Raw genomic sequence first — 26,178 nt, 5'->3', positions numbered from 1 at the left:
GACGGATGGCTTCAGATGGCGCTTGCGGAGACGATGGCTCAGATGGCGCTGCGGAGACGGATGGCTCTGGCTGATCCTGTCTGGCGGAAGGCTTTGGCTGCTCCTGTCTTGGCGGAAGGCTCTAGCGGCTCTGTCTGGCGGAAGGCTCTAGCGGCTCCTGTCTGGCGAAGGCTCTGTAGGCTCATGGCAGACGGGCAGGCTTTTGCAGGCTCAGTGGCAGACGGCCGGCTTTGAAGGCTCATACAGACGGGCAGTTCATGCGGCGCTTGGCAGACGGACAGTTCAAGGCGCCGTTGGGCAGACGGCAGACTCTGGCCGCTGAGACGCATGTAGGCCTGGTACGTTGGTGCGGAACTGGAGGCACGGACTGGAGACACGCACTTCAAGCCTAGTGCGGGAGCAGGGACTAGGGCACACTGACCTCTCGAAGCGCACTATAGGCCGGGCGTGGTACCGGCACTGGTGGTACCGGGCTAAGGGCACGCACCTCAGGGCGAAGTGCGGGAGAAGGAACAGTGTGTACAGGACTCTGGAGACGCACAGGTGGCTTAGTGCGTGGGCCGGAACTGGAGGCATGGCTGGAGACACGCACCATAGGAAGAGTGCGTGGGGAAGGAACAGGGCTCTGAAGACGCACTGGAAGCCTGGTGCGTGGTGTAGCCACTGGTGGTACTGGCTGGGGCGGGGAGGGTAGCGCCGGAAATACCGACCGTGCAGGCGTACCGGCTCTCTTGAGCATTGAAGCCTGCCCAACCCTACTGTTGAATACTCCCGTCGCCCGACCAGTGCGGGGAGGTGGAATAACCCGCACCGGGCTATGTAGGGCGAACCGGGACACCATGCGTAAGGCTGGTGCCATGAATACCGGCCCGAGGAGACGCACTGGAGACCAGACGCGTTGAGCCGGCTTCATGGCACCTGGCTCAATGCCCAATCTAGCCCTACCAGTGCGGGAGGTGGAATAACCCGCACGGCTAGCCACGTACAGGAGACACCGTGCGCTCTACTGCGTAACACGGTGTCCGCCCGTACTCCCGCTCTCCAGGTTAGCCTGGGAAGTGGGCGCAGGTTCCTACCTGCCTTGGCCCACTACCTCTTAGCCCCCCCCCAAGAAATTTTTGGGTAGTACTCACAGGCTTTTCAGGCTTCCAGCACGTCTCCTTGCGCCTCTTAAACCACCGCTCCTGGGCTTTAGCTGCTCCCTCTCCTCCTGAGATCGACGATTCTCTCCTGCCTTAGCCAGGGTCCTCTCCATTCAATATCTGCTCCCAAGTCCACGAGTCCTGGTTGCTCTGTTGAGCTCTCCCCGCCGCTTGGTCCTAGGTTGGTGGGTGGTTATGTAACGGCGTTCTAGATCTTCCTCCTCCTCAGACGAGGAGAGGAGAGAAGGATCGGAGGACCAATACGCAGCGAGGTATGATGACATAATGTAATTTATTGAAAGATGAACACGAACACGAAAACACTTGGAAAATTACAAAATAAGAAAACGACGTAGACGAAACCTGAACATGGAACTTACATAACTACACACAGAACTCACGGACAGGAACAGACTACATCAAACGAATGAACAGCCAAAACAGTCCCGTGTGGTGCACATACACAGACACGAAAGACACAGGAGACAACCACCCACAAACAAACAGTGTGAAAACACCTACCTTAATATGGCTCTCAATCAGAGGAAATGAAAACCACCTGCCTCTAATTGAGAGCCATATCAGGTCACCCTTTAAACCAACATAGAAACAGAAAACATAGACTGCCCACCCAAACTCACGTCCTGACCAGCTAACACATACACAAACTAACAGAAAACAGGTCAGGAACGTGACAGACATCTTCAGCTTTTTGTGGCGCTCAGGGACCTCATGTGACTTTATTGCTCTTCTGCGCTCCATCCATGTCGTTGTCATGTGCTCCATTTAGTTTTGTTGTGACATTACATTTTGTAATGACACAAGGGCTGACCAATTCTGATCGTTTTTCCACTAATTGGTCTTTTGACCAGCCACATCTGATCTTTTCACATCAGATATTTTTCAGAGCTGATTGGTCAGAAGACCTATTAGTGAATGAAAGATCAGAACTGGACTGCCTGTCCTCCAGCCACTGTGAGAGTGGATGGAGGTGGATAGGGAGGAAAGGGAGAGAGATCAATATTGCATCTTCTGTAAAACATTCTCCGCACAAATAAATCAGTGGGTGAGATTATCCTTGGAGCAGAGAACAGATGCATTTAATCAATTGGAGATCAGAATTTTGTATCGATCTCTCTCCCTATGCATGTTGGACATTATTGAACTGCCCTGTTTCTGGCAATTCTTCTGGATCTCAGTCAATCCCTATCTCTTTCTGGGGGATTGAAGGCCAGCATCCAGGAAGTATGGAGGGCATGCTTAGCAAGAGACTGGTAGACTATCCAGTGAGAGTTAACATGAGAGTTAAGGAAGAAGTTAAGTTGTTAAAATAAATACATTTGCACCCAAATAAACAGACATAATGAAATACAGTGCGACCATCTGTGTACTAATGATCAAGAATGAGATGAGCGAGAGACAAGCTGGTTTGTGTATGTGTGCTTGCATGCGTGCATTAGCGCGTGTGTGAAATAGAACAAACAAAGGCTCTTTCATAACTAAATGAAATTGCTTAGAGATTGAACTGAATTTGACACATTTTATATATATATATATATATATATATATACTGTATATAAATATATATATATATATATATATATATATATATACTGTATATAAATATTTATATATATATGGTTGTCAATGGAATCAAGGCTCTGCCTATGCCAACGTCTTTATTGAGTCATCTTGACATTGAGTCTGGTTTCATTCACAGTTGAAGGCCAATTCTTGAACATAAATTGTTTTGATATTCGTAGAAACTATTTGATTGAAATGTATTGTTGCAGATTGGCAGAGTGTGCCACCACAGAGACGTAATGGGGCCCTGTGAGAGCCAAGGCTAAAAGGCTAATTGGTCGTTCTCCAGTGATTGATGTCAAGGTTGTCTGGACATGCCAAATTAGCAGTGCCCACGGCGAGAGGTTGGGTAATGGCTCATGAGACAGGGTGTAGCCTTGAAGCTTATACAGAATTGCTTTGGGAGAAGCAAGACACAAGATGTCACTCAAAATGCTGTCAGATACCATGAGGCTGATTCATGGAGGGACTTTTGACTTTTTGGGTATGCTGCCCTCGTAGGTTCAATTGATTTCATCACACTCAGACAGGTGCTCATGGCAACCTCATTCTCAGTTCTTTTGATCAAAACAAACTGAAGTGGGAGAGGTGAGGTTGTCTACAGTTGAATTAAACCATCTCAAACTTAAGTTGATAAAGCGCAAGTTCTCACAGAATGTTGTAGGCCTGTTCTGTTATTACATAATTATGAGTATGCATTACTGAATACACATCAGCTAGCACCCATTATATACCCAATACAGAATTCTGAGCTACTAAATCTGAAGCCTACAGTACATAGTATGGAGGAAAGATTGGGTGCTAAATATTGGAGGTAGTGTCAAGATTTAATGGCTGGCCTATACACTGGCACCTAATGAAACCAGCTGACTGAGTTGAGACTAGCCTTAAAATTGACAACCTGCCTGGGTACGACTGTAACTTCCTCAGGAGAGACTGAGTTATAGCTCCCTCCCTCTCTCTCTCTCTCTCATTCTCTCTCTTCTCTCTCTCTCTCTCTTCTCTCTCTCTCTCTCTCTCTCTCTCTCTCTCTCTCTCTCTCTCTCTCTCTCTCTCTCTCTCTCTCTCTCTCTCTCTCTCTCTCTCGCGCTCTCTCTCGCTCTCTCTCTCTTTCTCACTCTCTCTCTTTAACCTTCCTCCCTCTCTTGCTCTCGCTCTCCTTGTGAATCAGCAGACAGGACCAGAGTGCAGATCTACAAACGGGGGCTGGTAGCTGGCTCTGGGGAGATGGTAAGTTCATGACTTACACCGTGGCTCATAAATACTATGTGTGAGACAAGCAGGGTGTTAAATAGGCTGAAAGCTGAGCAAACATTGTGCTTTTTACATTGGATTGTGTTTCCAGAGCAGAAAGGAGTCCTGATGCTAAATTTGTTTTTGCTCGTTTTTGTACTTGCACTTCAAAATGTGCACTTGCACTGATATTTGATACTTGGACCCCCATGTCACTGTTGCTCTCAAACAAGACTGCAATGAATACAAACCAGCAATGTGTTGTTTAGGAATCTTTTAGTTGTTTTTGCTCAATTTCATTCGCTTGAATTTACTTGTATTACATTGGCTTGGTTATTTTGATGACATTGTAAATTTGTCCTCAACGGGGGTCTGATTTTTCACAGAGGTCGTCTCATCACTGTCTCAGCCACAATGAAAAAAGTTCACCAGGCTGGCAGAGATGTTCCGTGGGCAAGAAGTTCAATTACTTCATTTGTCATGCAGCAATAAATGACAAATTAAGTGTCTGGCACCGGCTACTGCTTGGGGTGGCTGCATCAGAATACTAATGTGTGTGTGTGGGTGGGGGATTCGCTTGGGGGGGGGGGGGGTCGCTTAGCTATGATGAAATGGATCTTCAGTCCTTATCACATGTTCAATTGTAGTGTTCTCTTCAATAGACCCATTCAAATCCTTTCTGCCTCGCTAGAGTATGTACACAACACTAACAACCATTAACTATGCCAGCCAGGGATAGGTATTCCTAACCTTTTTGAAATGTCAGTATAATGTTGGGATATTTCTTTGTCTATATAGGCTCGGATAATGATGGGGGCTTCTGTGTGTGTGGGTGTGATAGAGAAAATGTTGATTTGAGGAGAGGAGATTAATGGTCAATCCCTAATCTGCTTGTGTTATTTATTTCTGAAAGCCCTGTTGGATAATCAAACTGTGGCAAAATGGATCCATTCAACCTTGTAATCAATTACATTTAGTGCCCCCAATCCTGCATGGCTGAAAGAACAGCTGTAGAGCAGTGTTTCATCCAAACGCCAGTCAGCAGCCTGAGCCTCACAAGTACTGACACACCATAATACACAGGTCCTGAATCAGCATGTTCAAAGGGATCTTTTTGAAGATGATTGCCAGGTTCTAGCTATAAAGCCCTATCTGTTCCCTTCTCTTCTCTATTACTCTCCTCCCTTTGTCATCTGATTTACTGGTGGCTTTTACTTTTACTATGTTATGTCTATGAGACCAGGCTGAGGGGAAAGGCCCACATCTTCACATTAGATTTGTATAATGGCAGGCCTGTGGGGATAGATTCAGTTATATGAGAGATCAGCAGTACACCAACACTGAGCTGTGTGATGATCTATCTACCTGTTGGCAACCTGCTGGCTGTGCCTTCATCTAGCGTAGTATTCGTGCCAGAATACTGATTTGTCAGATGTTTGAAGCAACACTGAAACCACAGTTCTTCAAACAGACAAAAACGTCAAAACCTTGTTCTGTTTCTGAGAACAGTGTTATTACTGGTTTGTAGCAAGTTATCTGGGTGTTGTCCTTATACTGCTTAAAGTGAGCTTCCACAGTAACCTGGCTGGTAACTCATTTCAACAGCCGTCACTGCTGATGTAGCCTGTTGTCAGTGGGAGCCTCCTTATATCAGTGTCAGACCATTCTTCTATGGTAACATTTTATCAGGCCAACAGCTGGCTGCCTCATCTCCTGTCTGCTCACATTTTCAGCCACATCAATATTGAAAGAGTGTGCTCAAGTCCAGGGCCTGTCTCATAGCACTTACACAGTTGTTTGGCCTCCTGCTCTTGCTCCAAGAAACAAGCACAAATAAGTTGCCTCAGGATCAACCAAATCTGATCTGACTGAGTGATTCATTTTCACACGTGGTCTCTGCTGCAAAATGTATTCTATATGAAATAACAGAGAAAGAGATGACAGAATGAATGAAACCCTACAATGTGAACCAGTAGCATGTTTTACATAGCAATTTATGGCAGTTTTCTCTAAAATAACTATCATCCTTTCTGAATCTTTTAGGTGAAGCTCAGTTCATCTGTGTTCAGAACCTGACGATAATTTAAGAGAATGTTAGAAGCCCATCTAACCCTCATCCCCTGTCACACATACAATTTTCTACAGCCTCAGAGTAAGATGTATGTAGTCCTGTACTGTTATCACCATGGAAACTGAAGCGTAGTGAAAGGTCTGGTAGTGTGGAGGAGCTGACAATGGCATCACAACAAGATGAAAGAGGGATTTCTTCAACACACAAACTTTTCTCCCAAATATCTATTGAAATAAAATATTGTATTCTTCGTTCTTTACAGTTATGTAGCTTACATGTCACGGTTGTCGTATGAACGGGACCAAGGCGCAGCGGATGTTGAGTTCCACATATTTATTGCAAAGTGAAACTTAAAGAAAAAACAGTATATCAAATAAACGAACAACTAAACGTGACTACGTGGTGCACATGCACAAACACAAAACAATATCCCACAAACACAGGTGGGAAAAATAGCTACTTAAATATGATCCCCAATTAGAGACAACGATTACCAGCTGCCTCTAATTGGGAATCATACAAAAACACCAACATAGAAAATATAAACTAGAATACAACATAGAAATTATAAACTAGAATACCCCCTAGTTACGCCCTGACCTACTACACCATAGAGAAACAAGGACTCGTAGCCCCGCCCAGACCCCGGATCCGTCCATCGCGCCGGGCTGAACGCCGTGCCTGGACTGGGCATCGGCGCAAAGGAGGGCTCCGGCCATGGAGCTGGGTTGGACGTCGTGCCTGGACTGGGCACCGGTGCAGAGAAAGGCTCCGGCCTTGGAGCGGGACTGGACGCCGTGCCTGGACTGGGCACCGGCGCAGAGGGAGGCTCCTGCCAGGGAGCGGGACTGGACGCCGTGCCTGGACTGGGCACTGGCACAGAGGAGGGCTCCTGCCATGGAGCGGAACTGGACGCCGTGCTTGGACTGGGCATCGGCGCAGGGGAAGGCTCCGGCCATGGAGCTGGACTGGACGCCGTGCCTGGACTGGGCACCGGCGCAGAGGAAGGCTCCGGTCTTGGAGCTGGACTGGACACCGTGCCTGGACTAGCCACCGGCGCAGACGAAGGCTCCTGCCCTGGAGCTGGACTGAACGCCTTGCCTGGAAGCTCCTGACCGTTGACACTCGCTGGAGGTTCCGGACCGTTGACCGTCGCTGGAGGTTCCGGACGTGGACCGTCGCTGGAGTTTCCGGACCGTGGACCGTCGCAGGAGGTTCTGGACTGTGGATCGTCGCAGGAGGTTCCGAACTGGGGACCGTCGCCGGAAGCTCTGGACTGGGGACCGTCGCCGGAAGCTCTGGACTGGGGACCGTCGCCGGAAGCTCTGGACTGGGGACCGTCGCCGGAAGCTCTGGACTGTGAACCGTCTCCGGAAGCTCTGGACTGTGAATACGCACTGGAGGCTGAGTGCGTGGAGCCGGTACAGGTGGGACCGGACTGGTGACACGCACTTCAGGGCGAGTGTTAGTTGGCAAACCCTAGAAGTTGGCAAACCCTAGAAACCGCTGCACTTCCTTTACCGTAGTGGGAGTCGTCCAATTACGCACGGCTGAAATGCGGTCACTCTCCATCTCCACCCCTGAAGTGGAAATGCGGTACCCTAGGAAGGAGACGGACTGTTGGAAGAACAGACATTTCTCAGCCTTGGCGTACAGGTCATGCCCTTAACAGTCGACCAAGCACCCTGCACACCAGGGACACATGCTCGGCGCATGTAGCGGAGTATATCAGAATGTCGTCGATATACACCACTACACCATGCCCGTGCAGGTCCCGGAAAATCTCGTCAACAAAGGCCTGGAAGACTGATAGAGCATTCATCAACCCGTACGGCATGACGAGGTACTCATAGTGCCCTGAGGTGGTACTAAATGCCGTCTTCCACTCGTCCCCCTCCCGGATATGTAGAGTTATTTGACAACTTAAGCTGTGAATGATGCAAACCTTATGTCACGACTTCCGCCGAAGTCGGTCCCTCTCCTTGTTCGGGCGGAGTTCGGCGGTCGACGTCACCGGCCTTCTAGCCACCGCCGATCCACTTTTCATTTTCCATTTGTTTTGTCTTAGTCTTACACACCTGGTTTCACTCACCCAATTACCTGTTTATTATTTAACCCTCTGTTCCCCATGTTTGTTTGTGTGTGATTGTTATTTGTAGATCGGTCCGTTATTGTGGGCTCGTATACCCCTCCCGTTTATTGTGGGCTCCATACCCCTCCCGGATACCCACCAGGTTGTAAGCGCTCCTGAGATCCAATTTTGTGAAGAAGCGCACCCCGTGCATTGACCCGATCGCACTGGCGATGAGAGGCAGCGGGTAGCTATACCTCACTGTGGTCTGATTGATCCCTCGATAGTCAATACACGGGCGCAGACCCCCATCCTTCTTCTTCACAAAAAATAAACTCGTGGAGGCAGGTGAAGTGGAGGGCCGAATGTATCCCTGCCCAGGGATTCGGAGACATCACCCGCCGCTCGACCCTCAGGCGGGTGGTCGAAAAACTGCCCGAAAGTGGCGGGTGAACTCTGTGTAATGGTCCAACGCCGCGTATCCCTCACTCCATACGGCGTTGGCCCACTCCAGGGCTTTGCCTGAGAGGCAGCAGACGAGGGAGGACACACTCTCACGTCCCGAAGGAGCCAGGTAGAGCTCCAGCTGTAGTAGGAACCCCTGGCATGGTTGCATGCTGCTGGACGCGCTCCTCTACTGCCACAGGGAGGGCGTCTGCTCCTGCTGACTCCATTGGGTTGGTGAGTGATTCTGTAATGGGGTCCTGTGTGTAGCTGGTGTAGAGAGTCAGGCGCAGGACAGCATAAATTAGTAATCAACGTACTTTACTAAAAATACAAGGCAAATATACGAGCCCACAATAATGGACCGATCTACAAAGAACAATCACACACAAACAAACATGGGGAACAGAGGGTTAAATAATAAACAGGTAATTGGGTGAGTGAAACCAGGTGTGTAAGACAAAGACAAAACAAATGGAAAATGAAAATTGGATCGGCGGTGGCGTCGACCGCCGAACTCCGCCCGAACAAGGAGAGGGACCGACTTCGGCGGAAGTCGTGACATAAGGTTTGCATCATTCACAGCTTAAATTGCCAAATAACTTTACATTTACATTTAAGTCATTTAGCTGACGCTCTTATCCAGAGCGACTTACAAATTGGAAAGTTCATACATATTCATCCTGGTCCCCCCGTGGGGAATGAACCCACAACCCTGGCGTTGCAAGTGCCATGCTCTACCAACTGAGCCACACGGGACCTGTGTGGCTCAGTTGGTACATTTAGTGTATAGGACCTGTTTCAAAGGATCACTTTTATGTTTAGCATAGCCACTTGTAATGTGCATACAATGATATCACATGTTGTTCTCCACCAATTTCTATTCCCCGAATTGAGCCACGAGTTCTAATTATTTATGCTACAGGTTCTTTGGCTAGAGAAAATAAATAACTGGACAGAGGGCATCCCTGTCTTGTCCCTGTTGATAACTTCAATGGATCAGAGATTTGTCCATTTGTTCTTATACCATGCCTTCAAAAAGTATTAACACCCCTTAACTTTTTCCACATTTTGTTGTGTTACAGCCTGCATTTAAAATTGATTTCATTGAGATTTTGTGTCCCTGGCCTACACATAATACCCCACAATGTCAAAGTGGAATTATGTTTTTGCCAATTAAATAAAAATGAAAAGCTGAAATGTTTTGAGTCTTTAAGTATTCAACCCCTTTGTAAAAGCAAGCCTAAATAAGTTCACGAGTAAAAATGTGCTTAACAAGTCATATAAGTTGCATGGACAATAATAGTGTTTAACATGATCTTTGAATGACTGCCTCATCTCTGTACCCCACACATACAATTACAGTATCTGTAAGGTCCCTCAGTCGAGGAGTGAATTTCAAACACAGATTCAACAACAAAGACCAGAGAGGTTTTCCAATGCTTAGTAAAGAAGGGCACCTATTGGTAGGTCGGTAAAAATAAAATAAAGCAGACAATGTATATCCCTTTGATCATGGTGAAGTTATTAATTACAGTTTGGATGGTGTATCAATGCACCCAGTTACTACAAAGATGCAGGCGTCCTTCCTAACTCAGTTGCCAGAGAGGAAGGAAACCGCTCAGGGATTTCACCATGAGGCCAATGGTGACTTTAAAACAGTTACAGAGTTTTAATGGCTTTGATAGGAGAAAACTGAGGCTGGATCAACAACATTGTAGTTACTACACAATACTAACCTAATTGACTGAGTGAAAAGAAGGAATATAAATATTCCAAAACATGCATTCTGTTTGCAATAAGGCACTAAAGTAAAACTGCAAAAACTGTGGCAAAGAAATTAACTTTATGTCTTTAATACAAAGTGTTTGGGGCAAATCCAACCCAACACGTCACTGAGTACCACTCTTCATATTTTCAAGCATGGTGGTGGCTGCCTTATGTTATGGGTATGGTTCTCATTGGCAAGGGCTAGGGAATTTTTGGGGATACAAATAAATGGAATAGGGCTAAGCACAGGCAAAATCCTAGAGGAACACCTGGTTCAGTCTGCTTTCCAACAGACAGTGGGAGACAAATTCACCTTTCAGCAGGAAAATAACCAGAAACACAAGGCCAAATATAGACTGAAGTTTCTTACCAAGATAACATTGAATGTTCCTGAGTGGCCTATTTACAGTCTTGACTTAAATTGGCTTGAAAATCTATGTCAAGACTTGAAAATGTCTGTCTAGCAATGATCAACAACCAACTTAACAGAGCCTGAAGAATTTAAAAAACAAATAGTGTGCAAAACTCTTAGAGACTTAACCAGAAAAACTCACAGCTGCAATCACTGTCAAAGGTAATTCTAACATGTATTGACTCAGGGGTGTGATTACTTATGTAAATTCAATATTTCTGCATTTAATTTTAAATACATTTGCTAAAATTTCTAAAAACATGTTTACACTTGGTCATTATGGGGTATTGTATGTATACAAATCCATTTTAATCCATTTTAAATTCAGGTTTTAACACAACAAAATGTGGATTAAATCAAAGGGTATGGATACTTTCTGAAGGCACTGTAACTGCTTTGGGAAATTCATACAATAGCTCAATGTAGGAAATAAATACCAGACCAAAGCCAAACTCTTTTAAGAGAGCAATGAAATATGCCCATTGCATCCTATCAAATGCTTTTTCAGCATCTAATGATATTGCCACTTTTAGATTACAGAATATTCACTGATCCATGGAAATGGCTCAAACCAGCCGTTCTTCTAAATGTATCTCTACTGCAAGGCAGGTGGAAATAAAAAACAAAAATGCAGCAACAAATGATTTTATTTTTTCTATTCTCTCAACATAGAGGTAGGATGGCTAGAGAATGTACTCTACGAGAAAGTTATTGACCAGAGTCATTGTACCTTGAGCAGAATTGAATCCACCGAAATTGAAAAAGCAATGTGTTTGTGCCCTTTTGAAAAAGCTAGTTTTATTTGATCTGTTAAACAAGTTTGCAGTGATTATAAATACTTTGCAGATGTAGGATTCTAATTTGATTACCCTGTTGTTGCAGGAAATTTTATTTTGAAATTTGTAATTTCCACTTTAACATTTCAGACTTGATTTGCCTTAACTAAAAATGTATCAACCTCTACAAAAATGTCCGTTAATTATAATGCACACAATAATTCACATTTCTTGAAGTTGCAGGATTATTTTCCTGCTGTGTGAAACTGGTAAAATTAAGATCCTACACCTACAAATATCACTTTGTATATCACTGAGTCCGTTCCACTCAGTATCTATGGTAGTTGGTTAGTTGGTAGTGGAAGTTTTCTGTGTGCATGCCTTAAAGACCCCGAGAACTTTGGCGACTACAATTTTTTTTTTAAGCCTCCCGCTTTGGGCTGGATGTGTCAATGTGTACTTCATATATGCATAATCTATGAGCACAATTACTGTTCTACCTCAATTAGCCACGAAATCCCTAGTTTGAAAGCAACTGTTTTTCACAAAGCTGTGCTTCGAGTTCTAGCCAATGAGCTTCAGCCCCTCGCCATTTGAGTGACAGCTAGCAAGATGCACACACAGCAAAGCGAGAGAGAAAGCAATGACACGGTGCACATGTCTGCACATATGTGACGTAGTACGCAATTGTTGGGGACCACTTTTGGCTCGTGAGTGCTACTTTCAGATCTACTGGCTAAAAAGTATACAAGAGTACCGGAGAATCTCTTTAAACTGTTCATTCCATTTTTTGTGTGTGCATGCCTTATGCTAGATTAATCAGAGCATTGGAGTTTAGCTTTCTTACCCCTTTGCTCTGTAAATAATATGTGATGAGCCTGTGCCTGTCACACTGTGAGAGCACTGGTAGTGTAGCTATATGTTTAGTGCTGGTGACTCACCCAGAGAGTCATTCCTTATCCTCTGCAGCTGAAAGGGATTATTTTCTAAAGAAGGCATGTGTGGGCACCACTGTTTTCAAAATAATTTCTAGCTCTCAATGGCTTATAGTTAATCTTATCTTTTCACCTTTCTCTCTTTTCAATCAACAGCCTTTCTTGTCTCAGAGGACAGTGATGTTCATGTGGATTTCCCCAAGATATTCTGACCCATGTTTAGACACAGACAAGTTCATGACCTTGCCTACTGACCAACCATAGAGCCTTTCTAAGGTTTATCCAAAGGATGATTCTTGACAGTGCATCTGACGAGCTGCAGATCCAGGTTATATCTGTATACCGTATTAGAGAAGCTTCTATCATAGGAGAGATATTCCCTCATTTCTTTGAACAAATAGAGATCATAGTCAACCACAACCAGTGCTCTTTCAGCCAGAACAGAGGGGATTGCATTAATGTTATTCCTTAGAAGTTAATGTTTCTACAGGTTATTTACTTATCATTTTGCACTTACTAAAGTATCTCTGATTTGCAACATTAGCTTGATATCCCATCCAGAGACTCTTGGCCTGATAAACCATAGAAATACATTAGGAAATGAAATGGTCTGTTCCTGGCACACTAATGTGCATTCAGCTGGTTTTTCTCCATGCATACACTACAGACCTTCACCCCTTGTTTCCTCCGAAAGTATTGAAACCTACTCTCTTTCTTAGTGAGAGAGGGAGAAGGAGTACAATTTCTGGAGAATGGAAAACAAAGCTATTCCCAAACCATGTACTGTACTATTGTAATATTAGTTTCTCTGGATTTTTAAAATATTTTTTTATATGCACAGCCCAAAACAAGTACCTTTATTTGAGCAGTTGAATGGTTATTTGTAAAAACCAAATAGTCAACCAAATTGTATTTGAAAATATTTATTTACTTTCAAATATTTGTTTCAAATACTATTTTCAGATACCTGGGTTAAATGGATGGGAGTGTATTTGAGTCAAGTTGATTTCCAAGTACATTCCAATATTCAACTACTTGTTTAAAAAAAATAAAGGTTATCTGAATACTTGTTTTGAAATATATTGAAAAATAATTGAAATACCTGAAATAGTATTTGAAATGAGGTCTGTATCAAATCATGTAAAACAGATTATCTGTCTTACATGATTTGTATCATTATATTGTATGTTATTTTGGTATGATGAACTGAAATTTCACCCGCTATTCAGGATATTAATAATATTAATAACATTAATATTCATGTCAAAGGATTTTACTTATGTCGTTCAACATTTTGTAATATCATATTAACACTTAACTCAGGAATGGTTGGCTCACGCTGTTACAGCAATAAGCCGAGAATAGATTAACAGCATGTTCTTGCATAATTTCTGAATGGCACACTGTGATTTCTCACACTCTGTTAGTGCTCAATTTCAGACAGTGAGAGGGTAGGGCAAGCACAGCATGCAGGTCTCTCTGCCCTATGTTTGGACATGAAAAATAATTAGAGGGGAAATATAATTAATTTTGTCATAGCTTGTTGGAATTGCAAATGGCTGGTAAATGTGTATGAACCCTTCTATGGGCATTCACTTTCCAGTACTGAGTATATGTTTTGCTGTTATCATTGTCCACATGGTGCGTCATGTTTGTTCTGAAATATTACATTTACATAAGTATTCAGACCCTTTTCTCAGTACTATGTTGTAGCACATTTGGTAGCGATTACATGTACGGTCTCGAGACTTCTTGGGTATGACGCTACAAGCTTAACACACATGTATTTGCGAGTTTTTCCCATTCTTCGCTGCAGATCCTCTCAAGCTCTGTCATGTGGGATGGGGTGCGTCGCTGCACAGCTATGTTCGGTTGGCTTCAAGTCCGGGCTCTGGCTGGGCCACTCATGGACATTGAGAGACTTGTCCCGAAGCCACTCTGGCGTTGTCTTGGCTGTGTTCTTAGGGTGGTTGTCCTTTTGGAAGGTGAACCTTTGCCCCAGTCTGAGGTCCTAAGCACTCTGGAGCAGGTTTTTATCAAGGATCTCTCCGTTCATCTTTCCCTTGATCCTGACTAGTCTCCCAGTCCCTACCACTGAAAAACATCCCCACAGCATGATGCTGCCACCACCATGCTTCACCATAGGGATAGTGCCAGGTTTCCTCCAGACGGGACGATTGGCATTCAGGCCAAAGAGTTCAATCTTGTTTTCATCAGACCAGAGAATCTTGTTTCTCATGGTCTGAGAGTCTTTAGGTGCCTTTTGTCAAACTCCAAGTGGGCTGTCATGTGTCTTTTACTGAGGAGTGGTTTCCGTCTGGACACTCTACCATAAAGGCCTGATTGGTGGAGTGCTGCAGAGATAGTTGTCCTTCTGGAAGGTTCTCCCATCTTCACAGAGGCACTCTGGAGCTCTGTCAGAGTGACGATTGGGTTCTTGGTCACCTCCCTGACCAAGGCCCTTCTCCCCCGATTTCTCAGTTTGGCCTGGCTACCAGCACTAGGAAGAGTCTTGATGGTTACAAACTTCTTCAATTTAAGAATGATGGGGGCCACTGTGTTCTTGGGGACTTTCAATGCTGTCTCAGAGCTCTACAGACAATTCCTTCGACCTCATGGCTTGTTTTTTGCTCTGACATGCACTGTCAACTGTGGGACCTTATAGATAGGTGTGTGCCTTTCCAAATCATGTCCAATCAAATGAATTTACCACAGGTGGACTCCAATGAAGTTGTAGAAAGGATGATCAATGGAAACAGGATGCACCTAAATTTAGAGTTTCACAGCAAAGGGTCTGAATACTTATGTAAATAAGGTATTTCTGTTTTACATTTTTTTATAAATTAGCAAACGTTTCTAAAAACTTGTTTTCACGTTGTCATTATGGGGTATTGTGTGTAAATTGATGAGGGGGAAAAAAACTTCAATTTTAGAATATGGCTGTAATTTATCAAAATGTGGAAAAAGTTAAGGGGTCTGAATACTTTCAGAATGCAATGCATATTGATGACAGACATCAGAAAAGCACACACAATGAAGCAAAGTCATCTGTCCTATAAGCATCGTTGGTCAGCTGGAAATAGGATGGACAGCATTAGAGAGAGTTCATTCCCACAGAACACCCTTTTGAATTATTTTTTAAACTATAACAATGATAGCTGCCATGACCTGCTTAATGAAATATTTATCAGTGTTTTGAAGATTGAGACTATTTTCATTACTATTTGATACAAAGACACCAGATTTATTGAGAGTGTGTCTTTGTGAGGGTGTTTATGCATAGTATGCTCAGTGACTTGTCTGGCTTCAGACATCAGAAAGTACCCATAATGAACCAGAGTAGCATCGATGGTCAGCTCCAGATCATCTGAGCATGCGTTGCCAACATTGATGAGCTGAAAATAGGATGAGCAGCGTTAGGGGAAGATAAATCCCTACATCTGAAGGATTATGTACATAAAACACTTCTCAAATAAAAATGTAATTACATAGTGAATTTCAAGTAAAAAAAATAGGATTTTTTTGAATCTTTAGAGCTTGCAGTATTACGATGGAAAAGTTGCTGTACTGATTTGGCTTTTCTTAAATTTTTTTATGGCAAGGCAGTTTAACAACTGGATAGATGTCAGACAAAAGCAACTACAGTATTTAGTTATGCATATTACATAAAATAGAATGTCTATTAGTAGTTTTGAAATACTCAATTGATTAACATTAAAGGCTAAATCCTTACTTACTTGTGTGTGTCTTAGACTTGAACATAAATCATGCATTGATGTCAATGCATGCATGCCATTTGTGCAAATTGTTTTTTTTCTGTTCATAGGATTCAGCCCTAAATGATTATTATCAAACTATTATCTGAATTGTTAGCTGAACCATGATATCCTGTGATAGTGAAGTTACAACTTCTGTGGTCTTCCCTGTCCGACGCTGAGTCAAACTTTATCATCATCTTTCTAATTAGACTACCTTCACTTCATTATGCAGTCAATCTATGGAAGCACAGGCCCTTGGGTCATTAGCATGCCATTCAGGGCCCATGTAATGACCAGAGATGATGACAGCAGCCTGTCCATGCTCTATGTTTGGATCACATAGACCACTGAGTGAATTATCCAGCTGACGTGGAGAAGGCCCAGCCTGAGGATGTTGTTAATATGCCAACGTGGGCTCATGCTATCCACGGCAGTCTGAGATTGACGCTGGGCCGTGCTGGCACACTGCAGCTGTCTGTATCCTAATGGGAAATCATTCTTTTTCAGCCTGACCCCAATTCAGAGCAGTGCAAAGGGGGAAAAACTTGAGTGAATGCTTTGATAAGCAATCCAAACCTAATAGCTTGGAAAATTGATTTAATTGCGGTGCACGTTGACCTAAGTGTTTATAGCCTGTTCTCTTTGGTATCCTCAGCACTCGTCTTCTTACTTACGTTTGTCCGTCTTTCCAAAAAGGGACTAAGGGAGAGAGTGACAGACAAGGGGCCTTCTTCAGGTTTTTGTATAAGTCCATTGATGGAGCTACAGAACTAGGATTCTATATTATATAATGATGATTAACTCCTAAACTTCAATTTTTTTTWAACTTTTCCTCTTTTAGCTTTTCTGCAAGATGTTTGAATCTTGGTGAACAAATCTTGCTATATCCTACCTACAGTATGCAACTTGCAGTGCTTGGATTTAGTTATTTGATATGGTTTGTTATGATCATATCGGACATATCTTGACGAATGTACTAGTCAGTGTACTAGGGGACCAGAGTAGCCAAATTGTCAGTGTAAGGAGCCAAATTTGGGGTACCCCACTCAAATAAAATACAATTTTATTTGAATTGAAATGTCTTAAATTGATATAAAGAAAAGGAGAGGCTCAGGCTTAGAAATAGATATTAATAGAGAGAAGTGTTTTCCAGGGTGTTCATCTATCTAGGGCTATTTATGGTTTTGCTGTGTTATAATGTGAATCAGAGAAGACTTCAGCCACGTTCTGTTGAGGGAAGACGTCAAGAAGGCCTAAAGCAAACTCCTCTGTCTGCGCTGTTTAACCTTTAATGCATAGTGTTGGCTGCTGCCCAAGCTATGCTAGCCCTATGAGTCACGCCTTTAAAAGCTCCCACCATAACAGCCAGCTCCTTCCCAATATACCTGATTAAACCTGGACGGACACGCTCACCGGCAAGCCAAAAAGCCTTTTATTTTTCAAATATTCATTACTCAGACCTGGATTTAATCCTATTTTCAGAAAGGGATTCAGGGAAGGAGATCCTCAAACTGACTACCACAATGGAGGATGTTTTCATAAGACAACATCAAATCGCTCAATCCATTACGAAGTAAAATAAAAAAGTCTGTCTGGTCAGTGTTGTCTTGATTGTTTCTCGAATAGATCCTAGAGCTGAGGTCCCAGTGTTTTTGTCTTTGAGGACAAGAGTCAAGTGGTACAACTTAAATCCCATTTAGCTAAATGTCATTGTCATTTTTTTCTGCATTAGTGCATAGTGCTAGCACATTATGGTTGTAAACAGAGTTTGACACAGAACACATCTAGGATTTCTGATCAGTTAGGTTAATCGCAAGAAGTTTAAGGCCTTGTTGCCAAAGTATGTTGACTCTTGCCCCCCCCCCCCCCCCCCMCCCCTTTGGTGCTCTTTCCTGATAGTTGCCTCTAAACTGTTACAGTGTGGAGTACAGTATCTATACTCACAAAGCAACATGAACATTGACCAGATGCATTGAAATGTAGGTCTAATTAACACAAAAAAGTTCACAGTCCTATTGGGAAATCCAAGTTGCTGACCTGCCAGAATAGAATCGTGGCAACTTCACATACTGGGATTTGCACAATTTGAAAATTACCGGAGACCAGGCCTGTTTTAAAGAGCTGTTTTAAGCTATGGCCCCCTTCCTGTCTTGTGCTGTTGTTAACAGAGAAAGGGGGCAATTTGCTCAACACTATAGGGCCATAAGCTAATTTAAAGGCTTTCACACAGACATTTGGCTCTTCCCATTACACTAATTAGGAAACTTTTTCCTAAAACTAGTCATTCTGCTGACAATTTGTGTGAATCCTTCATAGATACAGACCCCCTACTGAATACATTAACATTCTGGGCATGGTTGTGAATATTAAGTTCCCCAAAGATTAAGCTAGGTTCAGGAGCTTGAAGACTGAAAAAGCTTGAAAACTGATTCAGGCGGTTATCAAATTATCAATAATGTCTCCACAACAACACTGTAAAGTGTATGTTCATATATTAGGTATTTTACTTCTAGTTGAAGAAGGTATGGCTTAATCCACATAAACTAATTCTGGGAACAGAGATCTCAAGCCCTCACCATAGTGCATCAACTTAGAGAGGAAATCTTATTGCAAACAAGATTATATTCTATTTATATTCTATTTACATTCAATAAACATCCAGATGTGGAAAGAAATAGTTTTGAGAGCTTAGCTGGGGAAGCGATAATCAATGCTATACAAATGTGATTCATTCAGTTTTTGGGGCCATTGCGAGGTTGACCAGCTCAGAAGTAAAAAAAATCTCAGATATAAAGCAGTGTAGGCTACAAAAGTCTCTTCAAATGATTAGCACGTTGTGTGTGTGTGTGTGTGTGTGTGTGTGTGTGTGGGTACTACTAACAGAATCAATTAAATATTGTGATATTAGTTTCAATATTTAATGCCACATTTATACCTTTTGATCTTATTTAATTAAACATAATTCACAGAACTGTAGTATATAAAAGTGAGAGAGGCTTTGAATCAGCAAAGTGCTTGCAATTTAACAAGAGCCCCCTGCTTAATGGAGTCAAGACTCCATTTAAAAGAGTAAAAGCAAGTATCTATGCACTCTTGCTTAAGGCTTTCATCTTACACACTGTATACTGCAGATCAGTTTAGCTGAGTGGGTGCCCTACTACTATTGATGGTCCTGCATGCTACTGTTAGTGTATTTTGCACTGTGGTACATACAGTACATTTGTCAATCTTGTGTTTAGACTGAGATAAATCAGTTATGACCTTGCACAAATGAGCTCAGTGATATTCATGTGTTTTGTGCAGTAGAGTACAATTATTGCATGCAATAATCAGATTTTTTAGGTTTACCAGAAAATCTGATATTAATTTCAATGGTCAATGACTAACAGATAAAGGAAACACTGTGTTGGCGGTGTTAACTACATTAAAACTGACACACCCTGCATGCTGTTCCTCTCACAGACAGTTTCATTGGATGTTGACGCAAAACCACACCTGTCCCTCAAATACACCGTAAACATTGTTTCAGTGAATCTGCAGTGTGGTTTTCCCTTGATCTGTGATTGTTTGAATTGGGACCTTATACTACTTTAAACTGGCCTAACATTTTGGGACTGTTCTCATTATGAGATTTTTGCATGCAATTTATCTGTACACTAGCCTATTTCACTTTGCACCCTAACATAAAAAGTTGAGAGGATTTTTTTTTAAACGTCTCTATCTTACTCTCTCTTTCCATCCCCCTATCCTTTTCCTTTGTTCTCTCAGGTACCACAGCAGTTGAGTGCCCTGACGTTGTACAGGTATGAGCAGCCCATAGTGGACTAGTGCCAGGCCCGTGGGGCGCTGCACCTCAACATGGGCTTTGAGCCCCCCTTGCAGCCACAGGGCTGTCTGAGGCCACCGGGTTGCAGGACAGGTCATACTGCTGGTCTCCCCTCTGCGCCCACCGCCTCACTCACGCGCACGGAACCCCAGTCCCCCCAACAGTGACCTGTGCAGACGGGGAGACCAGACAAGCACTCCCCTCTCCATCTGGGCTACTGAGCATGGTGTTGCTACAGTACTGTATACTGCTGCAGATCGTGAGGGAGAACAGCTGCAAATCTGTACTGAGGAATAACATTCTGACTGAAGAACCTGTTATTCATAGAGAGAATTAATTTTACACCATCACTAAGAAAAATGAAAATATTCATTAATGGAAATTAGAGAGCACTGTTACAAGATAGCAGAGCATATTTTACCCTTTGATATCCACTATTACTGAAAATAGTCCAATACACTATCACATTCCTTCTGCTACTAAAATGGTGTCCAGCATCATGAGGAGAAATGGAAATAATTACATGATTCATTACTCTCATTGAACTTATTGACTCAGTTGCTCACAGTTTTGGAACCTTCCCTGTGTTAAGTAAGTAATTAAATACAAAATGCAATAAATATAACTGGGGAAACAGTAGGGTGAGCAATGGAATAGCAGAACAAATTAAAAACTAACAGAGCTGAAAGGTTTTGTGCTGCTTTTTCAAATAACACTGCCAGTCAGAGATCTTATGCGTTTTCAAGTCCCCGTAGAGATTTCATCTCAATAAGTGAGCCACTCAAATTAAATTATTCACAAGGAGAAGAGAAAACTTGGTAAGTAATGGGCACACTGTTTTCATGTCAAGTGTACAGCTGACATTTCTTTGCCAGAAGTATGTATTTTAATGGAGATTTTTATTATGTTAGTGATTTTTATGTTCATTATAATACAATGCAATTTTGTCTTATTTATTTAGTACAAGGTGAGAAGTAGAACATTGATGAGTAATAGGAACATTGTTTTCATGTCAAGTGTAGGCTACAGCTGACATATTTTGTCAGAAATGCATTGTTTGTACAGTATTGTGTTGATATTGTTTATATTCATCATGATCATCCATCGCATTTTCATGATTAATGAAAATGTATTTTATATTTATGTTTTTAAAACATGCCAATCCTTATTCTGATTGTAAGATCCTCTCTGTCTCTCACATATCATGTGTACTTACTGAAAGGGAAACCTTTTAATGTGACCTCAGATCATGGCATTCACCAAGAGATCAGCAGTGAACTCACTCACACTCTTAGAAAACAAAAGTGCTATCTAGAACCTAAAAGGGTTCTTCGGCTGGCCCCATAGGAGAACCCTTTGAGGAACCCTTTCCACAGAGGGTTCTACATGGAACCAAAAAGGGTTCTCCTATGGGGATAGCCGAAGAACCCTTTTGGAACTATTTTTTTCTAAGAGTGCAGAGTGGAGATGGAGAACTTTGTACAGGATGGTTTTGACTGAGACTCAGTACTGCTTAACAGCTTGAGTCAGACTTTCCAAGCCAGACCTTCCATAGCTGTGGCACAGTAGATCAACCATCTTTGATGTATCCCCTTTTCTCCCATGTCTACTGTGACTGTTACAGTAACCATCTTTGATGTATCTCCCTCTTCTCCCATGTCTACTGTGACTGTAACAGTAACCGTCTTTGATGTATCCCCTCTTCTCCCATGTCTACTGTGACTGTTACGGTAACCATCTTTGATGTATCCCGTTTTCCCCCATGTCTACTGTGACTGTTACAGTACCATCTTTGATGTATCCCCTCTTCTCCATGTCTACTGTGACTGTTCCAGTAACCATCTTTGATGTATCCCCTCTTCTCGCATGTCTACTGTGACTGTTACAGTAACCATCTTTGATGTATCGTTTTCCCCAAGTCTACTGTGACTGTTACAGTAACCATCTTTGATGTATCCCGTTTTCCCCATGTCTACTGTGACTGTTACAGTAACCATCTTTGATGTATCCCGTTTTCCCCCATGTCTACTGTGACTGTTACAGTAACCATCTTTGATGTATCCCGTTTTCCCCCATGTTACTGTGACTGTTACAGTAACCATCTTTGATGTATCCCGTTTTCCCAAGTCTACTGTGTGACTGTTACGTAACCATCTTTGATATATCCCGTTTTCCCCCATGTCTACTGTGACTGTTACAGTAACCATCTTTGATGTATCCCGTTTTCCCCCATGTCTACTGTGACTGTTACAGTAACCATCTTTGATGTATCCCTCTTCCCCCAAGTCTACTGTGACTGTTACAGTAACCATCTTTGATGTATCCGTTTTAAACCCATGTCTAGCTGTGACTGTTACAGTAACCATCTTTGATGTATCCCCTCTTCCCCCAAGTCTACTGTGACTGTTACAGTAACCATCTTTGATGTATCCCCTCTTCCCCCAAGTCTACTGTGACTGTTACAGTATTCATCAAGCAGCCTCTTTTGGATGTGGTTCATACTCATACGCCACTTCAAGGACACATATGTAAATAACAATTCCCAATGAACTTGTTCAGTAGTATGAATAGGTGTCAAATAAAGTGTCTCTGCTTTTTCATGAACACAGTCATTTCCCTATGAAGAGGAGCAGCCTTATCTGAAGGTCAGAGGAACTTGAACATGACCTGATCTGGGTCTGTAGACTGGCTATGAGAGTGTGTCTGACATCATGTGAAGTCGGGCTACTTGCAATATTGGCTTGCTGTTTGAACAAGGTGTTATCCAGATTTCCATGGATTAAACCATGTAAAATATCAGCTTTAACTGTCATCACAGGATAAAATGATATTTCAATTGATTTTCCGATCAATTGTTTTTTATGCTCATTGAAGAAGAAATGACTGTGAACATTAAAATTGCTTTTTCATTTGTTTACTGGAATGTTGTTTTTCTTTTCATACCATGAAATTATACTGCTTATCATTTGTCTGGGAGTGTGGCTTTCTGCGATAATGTAGACCACCTGTAATACGGTGCTGAATGAGAACTTTGTTGTTTTTCATTTTCTGCATCAAAGCACCACATATCTGAGAAATTGATGATTGTAACAAAGTAAAGTCATTATTAGCTGATGTAACACCATAACACCAGGGCGGCAGGTAGCCTAGTGGTTAGAGCGTTGGGTCAGTAACCGCAAGGTTGCTAGATTGAATCCCTGAGCTGACAAGGTAAAAATCTGTCGTTCTGCCCCTGAACAAGGCAGTTAACCCACTGTTCCTAGGCTGTCATTGTAAATCAGAATTTGTTCTTAACTGACTTGCCTAGTTAAATAAAGATGAAATAAAATAAAAAATCTATATATACTTAGAGTAATCATCACATATTTAAACAGTATTGTTTGCTTTTGTAAATTGTGAGATTTCTGCCTGTATAGTGAAGAAGTGTGTACATGAGGCACCTTTCCAAATCCTATTCAAACTCAAAGACTGAAAAGCACAGTGTATTGAAAATGATTTATTGACTTTATAAAGCAATCAAATACACTGATTGAGCTCATACCGTTAGCATGCTCACAGTAGCCTACATAGATCCAGAAGCATTTATTTCACAATTATTCTTTACCCTCTGAGTTATTCCCATCCCAGGGACATATTCATTGACAATGCATAACAGCTATCATCAAGACAGAAGAATCTGATTCTCTCAGTCTTAAATTCGACTGAAAGACTCTCTCCAAGGCTGCCAACATCCTGGCTTGTCTTTGTTCTCGGCAAGAATAACAGTCTTTGTCCTTCTGAGACTTGATCGTTTCCAATTTCCTCCCTTTTCTAACTGTGGACCTCATTTTTAGAAGTGCAAAGTTTGCTGCATTAGCAAGAAGAGTGGGTTGGCTTATTTTTCAACCTGCTTTTTTATTTATCTGAACAACATATTGACGCTTATGTCTATACATTGCATTCAATGGGAAAAGAAAAGTGTCACAGGGTTGACGCTTATGTCAATACATTTGCAGTCAACGGGAAAATATGAAAGTCAACTAATTGACACTTATGACAATATATTTCAAGTCAATTGGAAATGATGGTGATAAAGTTCCAATGGGTAAATTGGTGAAATACTTACACAGACAAACAGACAGACAGGCAGGCAGATAGACATGTCTCTCTCTGTTCTCTAATCCCCCCTCTCAGTCTCTCTCTCCATCCCTCCCTTCTCTCTCCCACCTCGTATCTTTCTCTCTCCCTCCTCTCTCCCCTCTTTCTATCTGTTGACCCCCCTCTCCCTCTCCCACCTTCACCCCTCTCACTCTCTCCCATCTCTACCCCACCCTCACCATCCCCTACTCTCCCTCCTCCCCCTTCCATTCTCTCTCTATCCTTATTTCCCTCCCTCCAGACAGAGAGATAGATAGACAGGCAGGTGGACATACAGGCAGGCAGGTAGGCAGACAAACCGACGGACGGACGGACGGACGGACGGACGGACGGACGGACGGACGGACGGACGGACGGACGGACGGACGGACGGACGGACAGACAGACAGACAGACAGACAGACAGACAGGCAGACAGACAGGCAGGCAGGCAGGCAGGCAGGCAGGCAGGCAGGCAGGCTGGCACAGACAGTTTTAGGTAATTTTTGTTTTATTTTTGAGACCTACTGTAGCTCTCTTTTTACAAATGCGCCCTGTATATACAACATAAATATACAGTACACATTATACCCAAACTATATATATATAAATATATACAGTCACACATTAAAATTCAAAAACTTAGTCATGAGAATCACAAATACAACATATCAAATCACCCAGAAAAAAAGTTAAATTCCTCCACAAATAAGTCCCCAATCATTACTCTAAATTGCCCAAACGGCACCAGAAAATCAAGATGAAATGTATTTTGAATTGTGTTCCAGCAACACATTAAAGCTAAAAGTAGATTTCAAGTCAATAAAAAAATCCAATATCCTCTTCAAAATTCAGTATAACAATAATCTTAGTATCTATAACTGCAAGACCATTGTGTCCAATAGAGGTCAAAAATGTTTTTGGGTTGATTGCCTTCAAATTTCATATGCCGGGTCATGACAGTCTCTTGGTCACAAATATGTAACATTTGGGAACATTCAACCTTTTGGAAACCGCCCCTATGACCCCTACTAAAGTCACTTCCTGTAATCACAGGATCCTGGCTACGTTCTTAAAGACTTGAAACTCAGGGTGTTTTTGACAGTGTTTTTATGTAACTGCAGGGAGAGAATAAAGGACCAGGTTGAGGATGAATTAAGCCACTTCCGGTTGCCACAGGAAGCTAAACCTAAACAGAGGGCATCCCTATAAGGTTATGATGGTTTGTGTGGAAGAATGGTTAGCTAGCTCAATCACAGTCCACGGGGGCATCATGGTTATATGCCGGCTGTAGGTAATGCTTTTCTATGGAAGAAAATCCTTGTTTTCTGTGGGGTCAAGTTTTAACTATGAATAGTTAATTTTGCAGGCTTGTGTTCATCTGGAGTGTCTGTTGAACGATCCCATATGTGGATTTTGTTTCTAGCCTCAACCGTTCTGCCGATGTCACTCAAAAGCACATTAACTCTAGGTCAGGCTACAAGTGAGGCCTACCTTTTGGCCATGTGGTGGGGGAGGGGCGAATTAATACATTTTAATTGGATTAAGGTTAGGGTTACAGTGCATTCGGAAAGTATTCAGACCCCTTCACTTTTTCCACATTTTGTTACGTTACTGCCTTATTCTAAAATTGATTAAATAGTTATTTTCCCTCATCAATCGACACACAATACCCCGTAATGACAAAGCAAAAACAGGTTTTTAGACATTTTCAAAACTGAAATACCACATTTACATAAGTATTCAGACCATTTACTCTGTACTTTGTTGAAGCACATTTGGCAGCGATTACAGCCTCAAGTCTTCTTGGGTATGACGCTACAAGTTTGGCACACCTGTATTTGGGGAGTTATTCCCATTGTTCTCTGCAGATCCTCAACCTCTGTCAGGTTGGATGAGGAGCGTCGCTGCACAGCTATTTTCAGGTCTTTCCAGAGATGTTCGATCTGGTTCAAGTCCGGGCTCTCTGGCTAGGCCACTCAAGGACATTCAGAGACTTGTCCTGAAGCCACTCCTGCGTTGTCTTGGCTGTGTGCTTAGA

The 26,178-nt window shown here is 42.6% G+C and overlaps 1 protein-coding gene across 1 annotated transcript in view; it reads left to right on the top strand.

The window, feature by feature from the left end:
• Nucleotides 1-23,299, top strand: part of LOC111957495 (leucine-rich repeat transmembrane neuronal protein 4-like) — a 35,183-nt gene extending 11,884 nt beyond the window's left edge. Inside the window, exon 3 of the mRNA XM_023978329.2 lies at nucleotides 19,965-23,299. The gene's annotated coding sequence lies outside the window, so the exon portion shown is untranslated. The remainder of the gene's footprint in view (nucleotides 1-19,964) is intronic.
• Nucleotides 23,300-26,178: the final 2,879 nt, after the last annotated feature.

The sequence above is a fragment of the Salvelinus sp. IW2-2015 genome, linkage group LG33 (genome assembly GCF_002910315.2).
Source record: "Salvelinus sp. IW2-2015 linkage group LG33, ASM291031v2, whole genome shotgun sequence".
Classification (NCBI taxonomy): Eukaryota; Metazoa; Chordata; class Actinopteri; order Salmoniformes; family Salmonidae; genus Salvelinus; species Salvelinus sp. IW2-2015.
The sequence above is the reverse complement of the archived record's forward strand: the minus strand, read 5'-3'. Positions and strand labels throughout refer to the sequence as shown.